Raw genomic sequence first — 16117 nt, 5'->3', positions numbered from 1 at the left:
TGCAGCTCTGTTCATCGCTGGACCCTCGCAAACCACTGTCGCGTATTTGGCATGTAGCCAGGAGCTTGCGTTCACCCCCGCAGGAACGCTATCCTTTCCATGCCCTGTCTATTTACCAACGCTGTAATAATGTAGAGGTAGCAGAACAATTCTGCAAAATGGTTGTGGGCACAACTATGGTACCATCAACCAGTTTGGAGGCTTTTGTACCACCAGATGACCACTACGACATGCTATACACGATGCCTGAACTAGAAGCTGCTCTTTCCTCGTGTAGGCGTCCATCTGCACCTGGTCCTGACGGGATTTCGTACGCGTCCCTCTCTCACCTTGGCATGGAAGGCCGAACTGTGCTGCTCAGTTACTACAATGAGACATGGGCTTCCAGAATCGTTCCAGAACACTGGAAGATCAGCCGCCTGGTTGCACTTTTGAAGCCTGGCAAACCTCCTTATGAGCTTACCTCATACCGGCCAGTTGCACTAGCAAGCTGCGTCGGCAAAGTTATGGAGCGAATGGTGCTGGCGCGGCTCGAATGGTTTTTAGAGCAGAATGCTCTCTATCCGGATATGATGACCGGGTTCCGGAGGGGACGTTCTTCGATTTACAGCGTAATCGACCTCATATCGACAGTGGAACATGAAAAACGTAGTCGCCGACTCGTCGCTGCTGTCTTCTTGGACATCAAAGGGGCCTACGATAATGTACTTCATGACGCTATCCTTGATGCCCTTGACGACATTGGCGTTGGCGGTCGGATGTATTCGTGGCTTGGGAGCTACCTCAACGGCCGGTCTGCTTACATGTCTACGCCTGATGGGGAGACTACCCGTCATCAGGTTTGCCGTGGAGTTCCTCAGGGAGGAGTTCTTAGCCCAACCCTATTTAACGTGGCATTGATTGGACTGGTGAATGAACTTCCCACCAACATTCACATCAGTGCCTATGCTGATGATATCTGCATCTGGGCGTCGGGTTCGACACGTCCGCAAATGCGTGCGAGATTACATCGTGCCGTGTCATCCATCTACTTCAAGGTACCTACGGCGTCAGGGTTTGCACTTGGCAGCTGAAAAATGTACTGTGGTCGCATTCACGCGCAAGTCTGTCTGCCACTACCCGGTAACTCTTCAAGGGGTTGCAATACCATACGTCTCCCACCATAGATTTTTGGGCATTATCATTGACCGCGATCTGTCATGGTCGAGGCATATAGCCATGCTAAAGAAAAGACTCACTCTTTTTTGCCATGTGCTTCGCTTTGTGGCAGGCATTAAATGGGGCCCAACGGAGCGCTCCTTGCTTCGACTTTACTATACCCTCTTTATTGGCTACATTCGTTACAGCCTTCCAGTGCTCTCTAACATGAATATTTCCTGCTTGCGGACATTAGAGAGTGTCCAAGCACAGGCGCTCAAGATATGCCTCGGATTACCACGTTGTGCCTCGAACAAAGGCACGATTGAGGAATCTCGTGCGTGCCCAATATCGGTCTACCTGTCACACGAACCACTTCGTGTATATTTACGTGCGCTTACACGGCACCGCTGTCACCCGCTGACGAAGATTTTTGATGAGTGACCGGACAGCAGTTTTGCACGCGCACTGCGTTTCCATCGCTCCGAATTGCCATCAGACTATGCCCTGCCGCATCATTCCTTGCAGCCCCCATGGGTAATGGCTCAGCCTTCAGTCTGCCTGCCTGTCCCTGGCATAATCAAGAAGTCTGCGATGCCGGTTAGCGGACTGAAGCAACTCGCACTTGCCTACATCTGGTCAGAATACCACAAATGTGTGCACGTCTACACGGATGGATCTGCGTCTCCAAATGCATCAACAGCAGCTTTCGCAATCCCTGCACAACAGACGACCCGCATATTCATTTTGGGACACAAGTCTACTTCAACCTCTGCAGAGCTTGTGCGCCTTCGGGAATCGATTCGCCACATCTGCGGAGAACCGCCTCAGGAGTGGTGCATTTTCACCGACTGTAAACCTGCGCTACACATTTTAGGATGCTTCCTACGCCACACAGCCTACCAAGCTCTGGCTCTTGATATCATTAGTCTCGTATCATTTGCTCAGGGAAACGGCCACTGTATAGTGTTTCAGTGGATCCCCGGACACTGCGGACTCGATGGAAATGAGACCGCCGACGCTGAAGCAAGGAGCGCCTTCAGCAGTGGCCTGCGTACAGCTGTACCGTTCTCTATAGTGGACACAACTTGTCTCCTTTCGGAATTGATGAGGAGGGCGACGGCTAGGTACTGGGCCCTGCCAGACACCCGCCACATCCGCCTTAAACGGCTAGATCCGACGATGACCTTTTCAGTTCCTCGCGGAATACCTCGCCCTATTGCATGCGTTATTCGTAGACTACGTTTAAACGTGGCATTCATGTGCAAATACTTGCACTTAATAGGACAAGCGGACTCCCCGGAATGTACCACATGTGGCGTGCTAGAGACTATAGAACATGTTTTAGTGGCGTGTCCAGCGTATGCACGTGAGACTCATACTCGCATCTGCTCTGAAGCCTATGGACACATCGCTCCTCTCTGAGGATTTGATCCTCGGCGCTTGGCCAGATAGTTTTAGAACTGTAAAGGCAACGCGAGCGCTCTCACGCTTTTTGAGCGACACGGACCTTGTCTCGCGTTTGTGATGTCAGAAAGTGTGCCTTTTTTTAAAGTAGTTTTTCATCTGCCTCCTCCCATCATCATCGTCCCCCATCGTGACCTTCTTTTACCTCCTCTTCCCGTCCCCCAGAGCAGAGTAGCAGGCCAGATATTTATTTTTCAGGCCAACCTCTCTGCCTTTCCTATCAATAAACCCTCTCTCTCTTTCTGAAGCGTACAATATCTCCCTTGCAAAGAAGAATGTGTATGCGTAACCGCTCGTCGTTAGTCACTTTGTTTTAGTTATTTATCCGTCAGATTTTATTGTTTTTTGTGGGGGCGATAGGCGTCTGTGTTGAGAAGAAACCCTCACGAGTTGTACAAATTTTTCCTGAGGCTTGGTCGGAAAAAGCAAGTGCGATCGATACTTCCAAACGTATAAACCTGGCCGCACGGCAATGCAAGGTCATAAACCTTCGTCTGGTTCACCCCCGATTGTTATCCACCAACTACAGAAAAACCATGGGTTGCGCATCGATGCAGAAGCAAAAGGCACTACAGAAAAAAGCTGATCTGTCTCTTTGGCATGTTCAAAAGGCGTTTTAAATACTCTGAATGCGTGGGGCTTCCTGAGGCTGCACTCATCAGTTCAACTCTATTATGGGCATTAACACAAGTATTCTTACCATGTAAGAACTCATGTTCATTCCGGTGCTACCCTCGGACTGCATTACTGCGTATCTAATGGGTAGGGAACAAATATTTTTGTTGTGTTGTTGTGCCAGTTCATAATAGGACAAGGGGGAGTGGCCACACAAAGCCTGATATTATCGGGCAGACGGTAGACACAAAGAAAAAAATTACAAAAAGAACAGCGATTTCTTCTTCCCTGCCTGCCCTTTTTCCTCCGTGAGATGCTTCCTTCTTGGCGTCGTTCTGTGAGAAGTGGGCACGTACGCATACAATTATTCTCATCATCATCAACCTGACTGTATACGCCCACTGCAGGGCAAAGGCCTCGCCCTTGTCTCGCCAATGAACCCTGCCCTTTGCCAGTTGCGGCCACCGTATCCCCGCAAAGTATCCTAGGAACTTTCATGTTGCATGCTAAGGTGAAAGTAATACATGATACTAGTGATGATGCTCACATTCGCCACCGCGTCACCTCCCGCGTCGTAGTCGTCTTCTCTCTCGCAATATTATTCCTGGACGCCGAGGATGACGATGATGTCCTCAGGTTTAATGATCGTCACCTCATCAATCCTTCCTCTTTTTTTTTCTTGATCGTCTTGCACTTCTTCAGGACACACCCAGATAACAGTGTGTAACATTTAAACTATATACCAGACATCTAAAGCGATAAGGTTGGACGACGGATGATAACCATTAAAAGAAAAAGTGGGGAAGAAATCAAAAGGCCCTGAGGGTTAAGAGCGCAGTTTGGGTTGCATATTTCCGCCCTCTTGAATTAATGCGAAGGCAAGAAGGAAGAGATCGGATGCCTGTTAAACTCTCGCGCCTCACGCAGCATAAGTGCCCAGGAACTGCGTTCGGCGGAGGACCTCTGGCGAACGCGTCGTGCCTGCTGCACATTGTTCCAGCCCTCAAGGCTTGCCTCTCCATCCCTGGACGACACCAACGGAAGTCATACCACGCTACCCCCCGGCATATCGCGACGCGACGACGGTTCAACACACCCTTAGTACGAACCCGAGGGCATCGGTGAGCTGCGGGGTGGACATCTTTCGACGCCTGGTGCAGGTGCAGAGCCTCTCTGCTTGGAGCCTGGCGCAGAAGTCGTGGATTCTGCCGACAGGTGGAGCGTTCCTGGGCTACTGTAAGCGGCTGTTTTGGCTCCTGCTGAAATGGTGTGGCACTACCCTTCCAGGATCGGGCTGCAGCATTCTCTACCGCCCACGAGCCTATCCGCCGCACCCTGTGCACAGTCAGAGCGGTCAGTGGCCTACGACGGGACGGGCGCTGCCCATGCTGGGACCGCAGGGTTTCCCCATCTTGCCAGTGTAGCGGATAATGCTCCGCAGGTCTCCCGGGTACTGAAGCACCGCCTAGGCTTAGAGAATAAGAACCAGAACATCGCTAAGCTCAATCAGGGTGATATGCCTGGCCCTGGAGGTAAACAACACGCGGACCAGGATGAACGTCATGCTGGGATTGGCGTCGACATCACACGCAACGTGCTCGTTGTCAGCATCCAGCGCACAGTGGTACTGATCTTACACGACCGGCTCCGCTATAAACGCTACCACGTCGTGCTCCTGGTTATACCCCTCTCTGCCACTCGGCTGCCTGCTCAGCGTGCATGTTATGCAGTTGCACCTCTCGCCCTCGACAAGGCCGAAAAAGCGGAGAAATCTGTGGTCCTGCTGGAAGATCCCGTCCAGGACGCTGCTCGACCCTGCCGCCTCTCGACCAACCCCGCGGCGGTGTTGACGGATGCCCGCCTTTCGGCTGACCTCCATGATGTGCAAGAACCAGTGTGTCGCGCCCAAGGCTTGCCCCATGCCGCTGCTGGATCCCTTCTTCATGAGATGGACCATCCCGATGATGCACCAGGGACGCTTTCACCACCCAGCGTCTCTGTCGTCGGAGAATACGAGGAAGAACTTGTGCACACTCTGCTGGGTCTCGTCCAGGCAGCTAGTCGACCGCAGTGCCCTGTGGCAGGTCCTGCTGGTGGCTCCTCTGCAGCGACTTCACCATCTGGCTTCCACTTCAAAAACTTCAAAACAGAAGCGGAAGAACTCGCGTCCCTTGTCGTCCAATATGAGCACGCCACGATCGTGTAGTTGACAGCCAGCGGGACGACCGGGCCGAGCACAGAGGATATAGGCGAGCAGCAGAGCAACGAGCACCTGCGCTTGCCTCATCTTCGTTGTGGCTGCGCGGCGACCGCATCTAACGGGAAGATGAACGTGTGCAGTGACCGAAGATACACTGCGCACATCAGGCGCCGCCGCCACAACGTGATGGTGCTATCCCAGCGCCGGATGCTGGACTGCTTCCCCTTTGATTGCTCTGAACCCATCGGATTGATTTTTGCTAGAGCGGCGAACAGATATCGACCTCTTCGCGGTGGTGTAAAAAATTGTAACACTGCTGTAGTTTTCTTTAGAAGACACTGAAATTTACTCCCATGACTTTGTCGTCGGCAAACTGGTTCCGGGTGCGTTCTATATGGTGCTAACTTTTCGTAGAGGAAGCGTTGGTCTTGGTGTCTGCTTACGCCACGCCGCCAGTGCGACCGGGATGAACGCTTCGACCACGAGCTCCGGAACGATAAACAGCGCCTCGGGGCGCTAGTGAGTTTACATAAACGGGCCCAATGGGCGTATTCATAATCGCCAGACGCACGTTGTTTATATGTCTTTTTGTGTTTATGACCTGACTGCATTGACTAAGTGCGTGCTGACGGGTACAGTGCAGTGTTTTGCCGCGAACTTTCTGCATGCCACTCAGTGACGTCAGAGAATTGTATTCTGTGGCGCAGTGCAGTGTGTAGTAATCACGATTTAGCTGGGGATCTCTCTGCTGCGGAACCAGCAAAACATGCTAGATCAGTCGCCAGTTGGCAATTGTTGTCAATAGGCATTTTGTGCTCTAGCTTGCCAGAAACGTATAGAATAACTGAAAGGTCAAAACTTCCATACGGTGTCTACAGGTGGGTCGGCGGCTGCGGTTTAGGAATCCAGCGCAAGGAACTCTGACAATTAGCACAGGCAGCACCGTAGCTACAAGACCGCAGAATTCTATTGAGTACGTGATCCACAAATTTGCGGAAATCGGATTTCCAGCTCCTGGATTTTGTTTTGTGCGTGCGCTGGATTATTTACTAGAGAGTAAAAGAACGGACATTAGGAACTTCATACGAGGGTGGTTTGTTGAATCAGCTAAATTGTGTGCTAGTTCTACTCGAAATATTGCGATATTTTTGACGCACAGTGTGCTGGGCTTTAAATGGTATGTCCCAAAGTTTCTTAACACAGCACATTAGAATAAGCAAACGCATGAGTGAACAATAAGCAAACCGGGCAGCATGTTGCACGTTTTCACTGCTGCGCCCATTCCTCGTTAGTCTATAATGACGCAGCCAGCTTGCGCTTGTCTTGCGTGCGAGTAAACTATGAGGAAACGCTAAAACTGTGGCTGTCATACAGCGCCATCCTCCTTCATCGAAGCCCATGATTAGGCGGTGATTACTCGCTGGTCACTTTAAATGCTGCATACGACGCCGTGTTGCGAAGGCGTGAAGAACTGGAAGGGGCCTGTTTTAAGCGGACATTTATACTTGTTGTTCATGATAACGATGAGGATTTCTGCGCCGACAGGTGTGCATGGTACTTTCTCCAGCGTAGAAAATATTGAAGGGTACACCTTTTGCTTCAGAACCGTTGAGGCAAGATTGCGTAGAGCGGCAGTTGTAGGGATAACGCCGGGGAAGAGGAGAATAATGTGTTTTTTGTGTATTTTGGGAAGTATTTTTGTCTATGTGGTATGTCACATGCCCGGCTACCCTTACTGCCTTCTTATGCGCATATCTCCCTCCAACTGCCTGGAACGCTTGGCTTACCTGCTGAACCAGTTTGATCAAAAGCTGCCCCAGGAAGTTTTGAGCACAAAATTGCTGTCTTCTGGATAAGCCAGTTTTCTGTGCCCAGAATAAGTGGTCACCTGGTTCAGGTGACCTGTGTTGGGGGGGAATCTACCACTGTTATTCGTTTATTGTTGAGGAGGGCGATTTCCCTGAGTTTTCCTGTTAATTGTTTCGTTGATATTGCTTTGTTCCTTGATCGTGCTTGACTGTGTGCCTGCCTACTTGCCGCGGCTAACACTGCGCCCTTCAATGCGACAGTCAATAGAGGCAGTGCCCAGTGCTGTCAATATACCAGCAAACCGTCAATGGGCTTGACCGTTTGTGACTTTGATTCCTAGCCTCTTCTCTTTCGTTGCCGATCCTGAGGTTAACGATGTCTTTGTTCAACTGCATGCCTGTATTTTTTATTTTTTTCTGAGTGACACGTGCTGTATTGGAATTAGAGAGAGATAGCCATTTCAGTTGCTATTTCCTAGGGCTGCTTGTTTGTTTGTTTGTTTGTTTGTTTTTCAAGGTCGGTTCCCAGCTCCAGCAATTGATGGGCGAATCTCTAGAACTCGCTGTGCAACAATATTGCCTACATGTAATATCAACATCCTCATAAATCGAACTTGCTAACACTGAATGCTATCAGGTTTGACCCGCGTGCAGGATTCTCTACTGCTATCCAGTGAAACTGCAAAATGTCGAGCAAATTTGCTAGCACAACACAGGCAGTGTCTTCCGCACAATAATTAATGTGCATTAAATGAATACAGTTTACTACAGCGATGTGAACTCATTGATAGGCAAGAAGTGGTCGTTTTTTTTTCCTGTGCTGTGGAATATGTCTTAACGTGGTCGAATCGAGGAGCCTACAAATTAGTATAGTTGATCTTGGTCGAGTCGGCGGTCGTACAAGAACAGAAAGAAAAGCAGAGAGGAAAAAATTACTCGAGAAAATGTATTCTTGTCACGCTGTAAAGTTTAGAAGAAATACGAGATAATGTTTAAGTGAAGAGAAGTGTAAAAATTTATATATATATATATATATATATATATATATATATATATATATATATATATATATATATATATATATATATATATATATATATATATATATATATATATATATATATATATATATATACCTTTTCAGAAAAGATCTCAGTCATATTTTCCTTCTTTCTTATACGAGAGAAGACATTGTATCTGCAGGTTCGTTTGGTGCGTCGCATGTTCCCCGGTATTCTGGCGGAACATAGGCACGTCACATCGAAGTGCGACATATAGTTACATTGCCAACATCGTAGTTACCACTTAAACTAAAGTAAAAATTTGGCACTCCATAGTCATAGCCGAGGGTTCTACGAAAGTTCGTCTGGTCAGGCATGGAAACTGAACAAGTTGAAGGTTCTATTGTAATTGTAACTGTCGGTAATACTTTCCCGCACATATCCGAAATGAGGCATACACACGCAGGGACATACACCGATAATGTTTCATTAAGGAAAACATTATACCGTTTGCACGAAGAGACTACCGGATCGGCTTGATGTTTTTTTGTAATCCGAAACACCGCTAAAATAAATAAATTAATGTAGCTACCGTATTTAGCTCAGACTGGTCATTTTCTCCAATAATTTCTGCAGTACGCTGCTGAAATTCTGAAGGGCACAATATCTCCCTTGCAAAGAAGAATGTGTGTGCGCAACCGCTCGCCGTTAGTCACTCTTTTTAGTTATTAATCCGGTCAAATTTTATTGTTTTTTGTAGGAGCGATAGAAGTCCGTGTTGAGAAGGTACCCTGACGCGTTGTGAAAATTTTCTTGAGGCTTGGTCGGAAAAAGCAAGTGGGATCAATACTCCCAAACGTAGCCACCTCGCCGCACGGCAATGCAAGGTCATAGACGTTCGTCTCGTTCACCCCCGATTGTTATCCACGACCGATAGAAAAATTATGGGTTGCGCATCGATGCAGAAGCAAACGGACTAAAGAAAAAGCTGATCTGGGAAGAAGAAGTGTGCCCTGCTAAAGTGGCTGCACAGCGCTCTTCAAAAAAACCTCGCCGTCCACGTAAATACGTGCCGTATTTGAAGAGACTGCATCCTCGCCTACTGAAGAAGCTCCGGACGTCCTCCCACCGTCTGAGGCCTCCTGGGAACCATGCATGAGTACAGCTGAGCTGGGCACTGACGCTAAGCTTAGTGCCTCCGCTGCCACGCTGGCGGAGGAAGCTCTGCCGGCGTCTCTCGTGGCATCACCTGCCACGCAGTCGACTCCTGATCCGCGGCGCCAGGTCCAGCTTTGTGCTCCCGGTTCATCGGCAGATGCACCTCTCCTGCCTTCCCGAAATGCCGGACTGCTTGTGAGTGATCTGCCACCAGGGCACATGGCCATCAACTCTGCACCACCGGATGGGCCTCAAACCGCACGGCATGATGAATAGGGCATTCCAATGGACTTATCGGTACCTCCACCCGTGCAAAAGTACCCTCGCGGAACTCACAAGCGTCCCTCAAACGACAGCCAACCGATTCCACCTTCGGCAAGTGATGGCTCCCAAGGTAAGCGCACTTGTCTTACGATCGAGAACTCGATGGAGCCTGCAACCGGACCATCTTCCTACAAAGTGACCATTAAATCACTGGCCAACAAAAGCCTCACGGATATACCCAACAAGATTTTACAAGCTAACTTGGACGCGTTCCTGGGAACCAAAGGTTTTCGGCGCTTCACAGCCAGGGCAAAGTCCAACACCATTGCAGTGTGGCTTCCGACTCTGACTGCCGTAGAACGGCTGCAAACGCTCACCAGTATTTCACTGACAAGCGAAATCTCAGTGCCAGTACAAGTGTATTTAGTTGAAGGCTCCGACTTGCAGCGCTGCGTCGTCTACAACCACCAACGTGAACTGTACTGTCCCACGCACCGTGTCATCCAGGCCCGACGCATGGGGAAGGGGCGCTCTTGCATATTCACCTTGCAAGGCCCTTTGTCACTACCAGCCCGTCTGTACTATTACGGCTGTAATTTACGGTCTCGGCCATATAAACCGAGTGCGGTATATTGCTATAACTGCTTCCGTACTGGACATATGCGCAAATCCTGCCCCTTCACTGCTACCGGTGAAAGTACATCGGAAGGGAAAGTGGCTTATCGATGTGGCCTTTGTAAATCCGACGACCACGAGATAACATCTCCAAGCTGTCCGACAAAACAAAAGGCAACACAACAGGCTCGTCGTCGAACGACTAAGCATAGGCCAATACAAGACAGTATAACTTCATTTCAGATATCCAATCGGTTCGCAGCTCTCCAGTGGGACGACGAGTGGCCGGAGCTCCCTGAGCACACCTCGCATGATCCTTCAGCTCAGCAGCCTTCTAACGATACTGTGCGAAAAGAGCGCATCCGAAAACAGCCAGTAAAGCAGCGCGGTGTGCCTGAACTACCGCAGGACGATATTGCCGCAGTCGACGAACAAATCGCACGTCTTTTAGCGGAGGTCACCAAGCTCCGGCAACACCGTGAACTGCTCGCTCGACGTAGACGGGCAGCGGAATCATCCGCCACATCTATCAATGGCGCAGCAACACCGCCTTCCTGCCGCCCACCAGTGTCATTTCCTGCCGCCTCTTCCGAGATTACCGCAATGCCACTGAACAACTCTGCGACTTCTTTGCTCCGGTTTATGGTCAACCAGTTGTCCAACCTGACGTCTGTGATTCTACAGTGCGTGGTCTAGTAACTAGAAATGGCAAGTTCCAGTCGTACTGGTGTGCTGCAGTGGAACTGCAGAAGCATTTCCACGAAGGTGGGAGAGCTCAAGACCCGACTACAAATTCACAAGCTCCAGGTGTAGGCCATGCTGCTACAGGAAACAAACGCTTTGACATCGATTCCAGGCTTCAGTGCCTACATGTCTCCTTCAATGATAGACCGTCGTGTACAAACTGCTGCTGCCCCGGGAAAGGCGGTGGTGTATGTGGACTCACGCTTTCCGCATGTACGCCTTGCTCTCGAATACTGGTGCACGTCGTATCAAAAGGTAGTGGCAGTGGCTGCGAAATTTAAGAAGGGAACCGTTGTGGTCGTTTCATTTTACGTTAGACCAGCCGGTGGTGCTTCCTCCCGTATTAATCTTGGCTGGTTAACAAGTGTCGGTCGGCAGTATCCCGGGTGTCTGATTTTAGTCGCAGGCGACTTTAACGCCCCTCACCAGGATTGGGGGTACCCCACTTCAAGCCCTCGTGGCAGGCGTGTGCGGGACGCCTTCACGGATGCCCAATTTGTGCTGCTCAACCATCCTGGGACAGCAACACGGCCAGTGCGTCAAACTCGCAGTGCTTCCTATGCTCCAGACTTGACGTGGTGGTCGGGTCCGGGTACTCCCTCCTGGCACATGGAGACTGACTGCTGGGGAAGTGATCATCCCCCTATCATCACCGGTCTTCACATCTCAGATATCCGACCTTTACGCTACAAATGTTCTGTGATCAACTGGGACAGTTTCCAATCCTGTATGGACAATCTCTCCTCAGATTCTTCGCCAATCCTTGTTGAGCGCATACAAACAGCGCTCAACAGTATTACAACTACCACCTGGACTGATGTTGATCGACCGGCACCAGACCTCGGCCTTCTTAACTTGTGGGCGGCACGCCGTCAAGCCGAGCCGGATGCTACGAGAGACCCTACTTCGTCGCAGGCACGTATGCGATTGCACTATCTTACAGCTAAGGCACGCAAATATGAACGCACCTCTCTCGGTGGCAGTGGAATGTGTGGTGCGAACAATTTTCTGCAAACTCCTCGAATGCCTCTCTCTGGCGAACATTCCGTACAATGGAACGCGGTCGCCGTTGGACTGACGCAGCGGCAACCGCATGCTTCGCGGCTAACTTGTCGCCAGGTGATTTCGCCAAAGAAGCAGCGCGAAAGTTTTTGCCGAAATACGATGCTGTGCCTTCTTCATCCGCTAATTTAAATATGACAGGCATCTCAGCGCATGTATACCAAATGCCGTCTGATGTCGACGTAGATGGAATTGCGTGTCCATTCTCTATGCCCGAGTTGCTGGCTGCAATAGATGATGCGAAACGGAAAACAGCGCCCGGCCTGGACAATATTCAGTACGAGGTGTACAAGAACCTGAGTAGCGCTGCACTCCCTGAACTACTTGACACCATAAACAAAGTATGGTTGGATGGCGGAGTGCCCGAGAGCTGGAAATCCGCTGTCGTGATTCCTATCCCGAAACCAGGAAAGCCTCCGACGGACCTTGCCAACTTGCGACCTATCTCCTTAACTCCTATGCTGTGCAAGCTGGCGGAAAAAATGCTAGCCACACGATTGTCATGGTTGCTAGAGCAGCACGGTTTTTATCACCCAGCACAAATCGGCTTTCGTCCATATATAGGTACGGAAGACGGGTTGGCTGTCTTAGCATCTGCAGTTTTGTCATCTACCCGCAGCCGCAATGTGCGTACTGTTTTAGCAATGGACATTGAAAAGGCATATGACAACATCAGTCATGCAGCCATTCTGAACTCCATTGACATGCTTGATCTCCCTCTGAGAGTGCGTAGTTTTTTCCAACCATTTTTGGAAGGCAGAAAATTTGCAATACGCCTCAGCGGCGAAGCGGTCGGATCATTTGTTCCTCTCTGCGGCGTGCCCCAAGGATCAGTATTGCCGCCGACGTTATTTAATATTGCTTTCATCCCGCTGGCTTGGCGCTTACATGACATCCGTGACATAAAATTTCTTCAGTACGCTGACGACATCACGGTGTGGAGTACTCACCAAGATCTCCGTACTCAGGAGGCTGCCCTTCAATCTGCCTTGGATGTTACCTGCAATTACGCATCATCCATCGGACTTCAGCTCTCCGTGCATAAAACAACATACACGTCAGTCGCCAACCGCTGGGGGCGCCGTAAACTTGCTGCAAGTCCAATCCGTCTTTGTCTATCAGGCACCCCACTACAGGAAAGTCCGAGTGTAAAAATCCTTGGCTTAATGATTCACCAATCAGGATCAGCGACTGCATGGCTTTCTCAGGCAAAAAGGCAAGCTATTCACACTTTGGGTTTGATTAGATTTGCCCCTAAAACTGGTGGCGCAGGCTCGTTCGTTGCACGGCAATTGGTGAGGGCAGTTCTGCAGTCACGTATTGTTTATCAAGCCCAGTTTCAACATCTTACAAGAGCCCAATGGGATCGCCTTGAAGCCGTGAACCGAGAGGCTATGAGGACCATTACGCGCCTTCCACGCATCACACCGGTCATAGCTTTACAAGAGAATGCGCAGATCAATACCATTGATGAGCTGGTGCAGCAGCGCCGTGAAGCGCGCAGCCTTAATTTTCAATTCAATTTATTCAACATCTTGAGGATGTTGGGTGCGTCGACAAAAAGCCAGAGAGAAGGCTTGACAGGGGTCGACGCACCCTACAATGACTTGACAGCAGCATCAGGATGGTATACAGGGTGTCATATATGTTAATAACAGGATCATAACATGAATATGAAAATAAAATAAAACGGCAAGTAAGCATACAGGAAAGAAAATACAAATAATAAGTAAAACTCTCAGTTGGTAATAAGTACAACTCTCACGGTACCTAAGTGCACACAAATTTAGATGCCTTATTTAATGAGGACGGAAGAGTGTGTGAAAGCATTTGGCGACCATAATTCGTACGAGTTTTTGGCACGAACCATGTGAAACCAGTACGGGTGGCATGCATCAGTTCTTTACATTTTAAGTTCGACAGGTGCACCATAAATAGATTATTTTTTCTAATACTTGTTGTATACCGCCTCAGTAGTATATATTCAAAGACTTGGGGAAGGGGGGTGATGCGAAGCTATGCAAAGATTGGTTCCGTATGTTCAAAACGTGAAGCGTTAACAATATTTCGAACAATTTTCTTTTGAAGTAAATGCAAGCGTTTGATATTCGTAAATGATGTTGTTCCCCAGACCAAAATACAATAGTTAGCAATAGAGGAAAACAGTGCGTTGTACAGCATCAGCTTAATATGCTTTGGAAAGAGGTATCGCAGGCGGGATACCATACCAGCAGCCTTGGACAACTTGTCCCTGACTTTTTCAACGTGTTCATCCCATGATAAATTTTCATTAAAAAGCACTCCTAGGCTTTTGACCGTAGGAACTATTTGAATGAGTGAGGAACCCATTTTTAAATGAACTTGTGAGACAGCAGGATCCTTATTACGAGGTCTAAAAAGTACAGCTTTGCTTTTTCCAGTGTTTATGATCAGTGAATTGGACTCGGACCATTCGTGAAGTTTCTGCAAACAATCTGTAGCTTGCTGTTCAAGATCTCGCACATGTGCTGATCGGAAAAATAGAGTGGTGTCATCTGCGTATATGACAAAAGTTGGAAGTTTACTTATACAGACTATGTCGTTTACATAAAGAAGGAAAAGCAGCGGTCCCAATATACTGCCTTGTTGCACACCAGAAGACAGATGTATAAAATTTGACGACTCGTTGTCTACTGTTACTTGTTGGACACGGCAACTAAGGTATGAGGTAATTATTTGATGAAATTTTCCGCGAAAGCCATAGTGTTCGAGTTTCGCCAACATTGTGCTGTGATTGATGCGATCGAACGCTTTCGAAAAATCAATAAAGATGCCGAGAGTGAAAAGTTTTTGTTCAAAGGACTCTAGAATTAGTTCTTTTTGGGTTAGAAGCGCAGTTTCTGAAAAAAGTTCTTCCTGAAGCCATGCTGGATAGGCGTTAATATGTTACATTTCTCGCAGAAACTGGACATTCGCTTGTATAATATTTTTTCAAAACACTTCGAGAAAATGGGGAGGATAGAAATTGGCCGATAATTGGACAGGTCATTTTTGTCTCCACCCTTATGAAGAACGGTTACTTTGGCAATCTGCAATCGTCGGGGAAACACCGCATGTTCGAGGCAGCAATTAAAAATGTGCTCTAAAACTGGGCTAATTACATCAGCTACATATTTTATTGGTTGGAGTTTAAGATCGTCTATGTCTCGTGACCTGCTGTTACGGAGAGTGAGTAGGCAAGTTTTGATTTCATTGGCGTCCGTTGGCATCAAGAATGCAGTGGAAGAAACCCGCGAGTCGAAGCATTTGATATCCTGGGGTCCGTGATTGCCATTTACCAGTGACGCGAAGAAATCGTTAAATTTTTCTGCCAAAGGTTTCCCACTGACTGGTGTGTTATCAACCAAGACCTCAAGCATTCCGCTTGCATGTCCACCTGGGTTTAGAACTTGATTTATTGTTTTCCATACAAGGTCACTCCTTTTAATTACGTCTGGATTAAATAGTTTTTCCATATACTCTTGCTTTGTTTGGCGTAGAAAAGAAGTGACTTGGTTTCGATACGCCTTAAAACATGCTAGGTCATCGAGGGATCGGCTTTTGATAAAGCAGTTGTAAAGATTCATTTTTTGTTTTACCATTTCAAGGCATTCTTTTGTTATCCAGGGCTTACGGGCCTTGCGGGGTTTTTTATAAGTCACAAGTGAAAAATTTTGGTCATAGACAGACTTAAATGTAGTAATGAAGGCACCATATGCGTCCTCTGGATCATTATTGCTGAGCACGAGATGCCAGTCCACGCCTGCAAGTGCTGCGCGAAAGGAATTTAATGTGGCCTGGTTTATACGCCGATATTGTACCGCGGGAAACTTACGTTGTTTTGGGGGTGTAAAAGAGTCTACAAACATGAATATGGGTAGGTGGTCACTTATCCGGGAATTAATGACTCCTGAATGAAGACAGTGAACAGGATAGTTACTAATGAAGACGTCAATTGCCGTCGCTGCCTGCGGCCGTGTGGGGTTAATTATGACATTAGTAAATCCGTTGCTGTGCAATACGCAGTC

Source organism: Amblyomma americanum, chromosome 1, assembly GCF_052857255.1.
Source record: "Amblyomma americanum isolate KBUSLIRL-KWMA chromosome 1, ASM5285725v1, whole genome shotgun sequence".
Classification (NCBI taxonomy): Eukaryota; Metazoa; Arthropoda; class Arachnida; order Ixodida; family Ixodidae; genus Amblyomma; species Amblyomma americanum.
Note: the sequence above shows the minus strand (reverse complement) of the source record.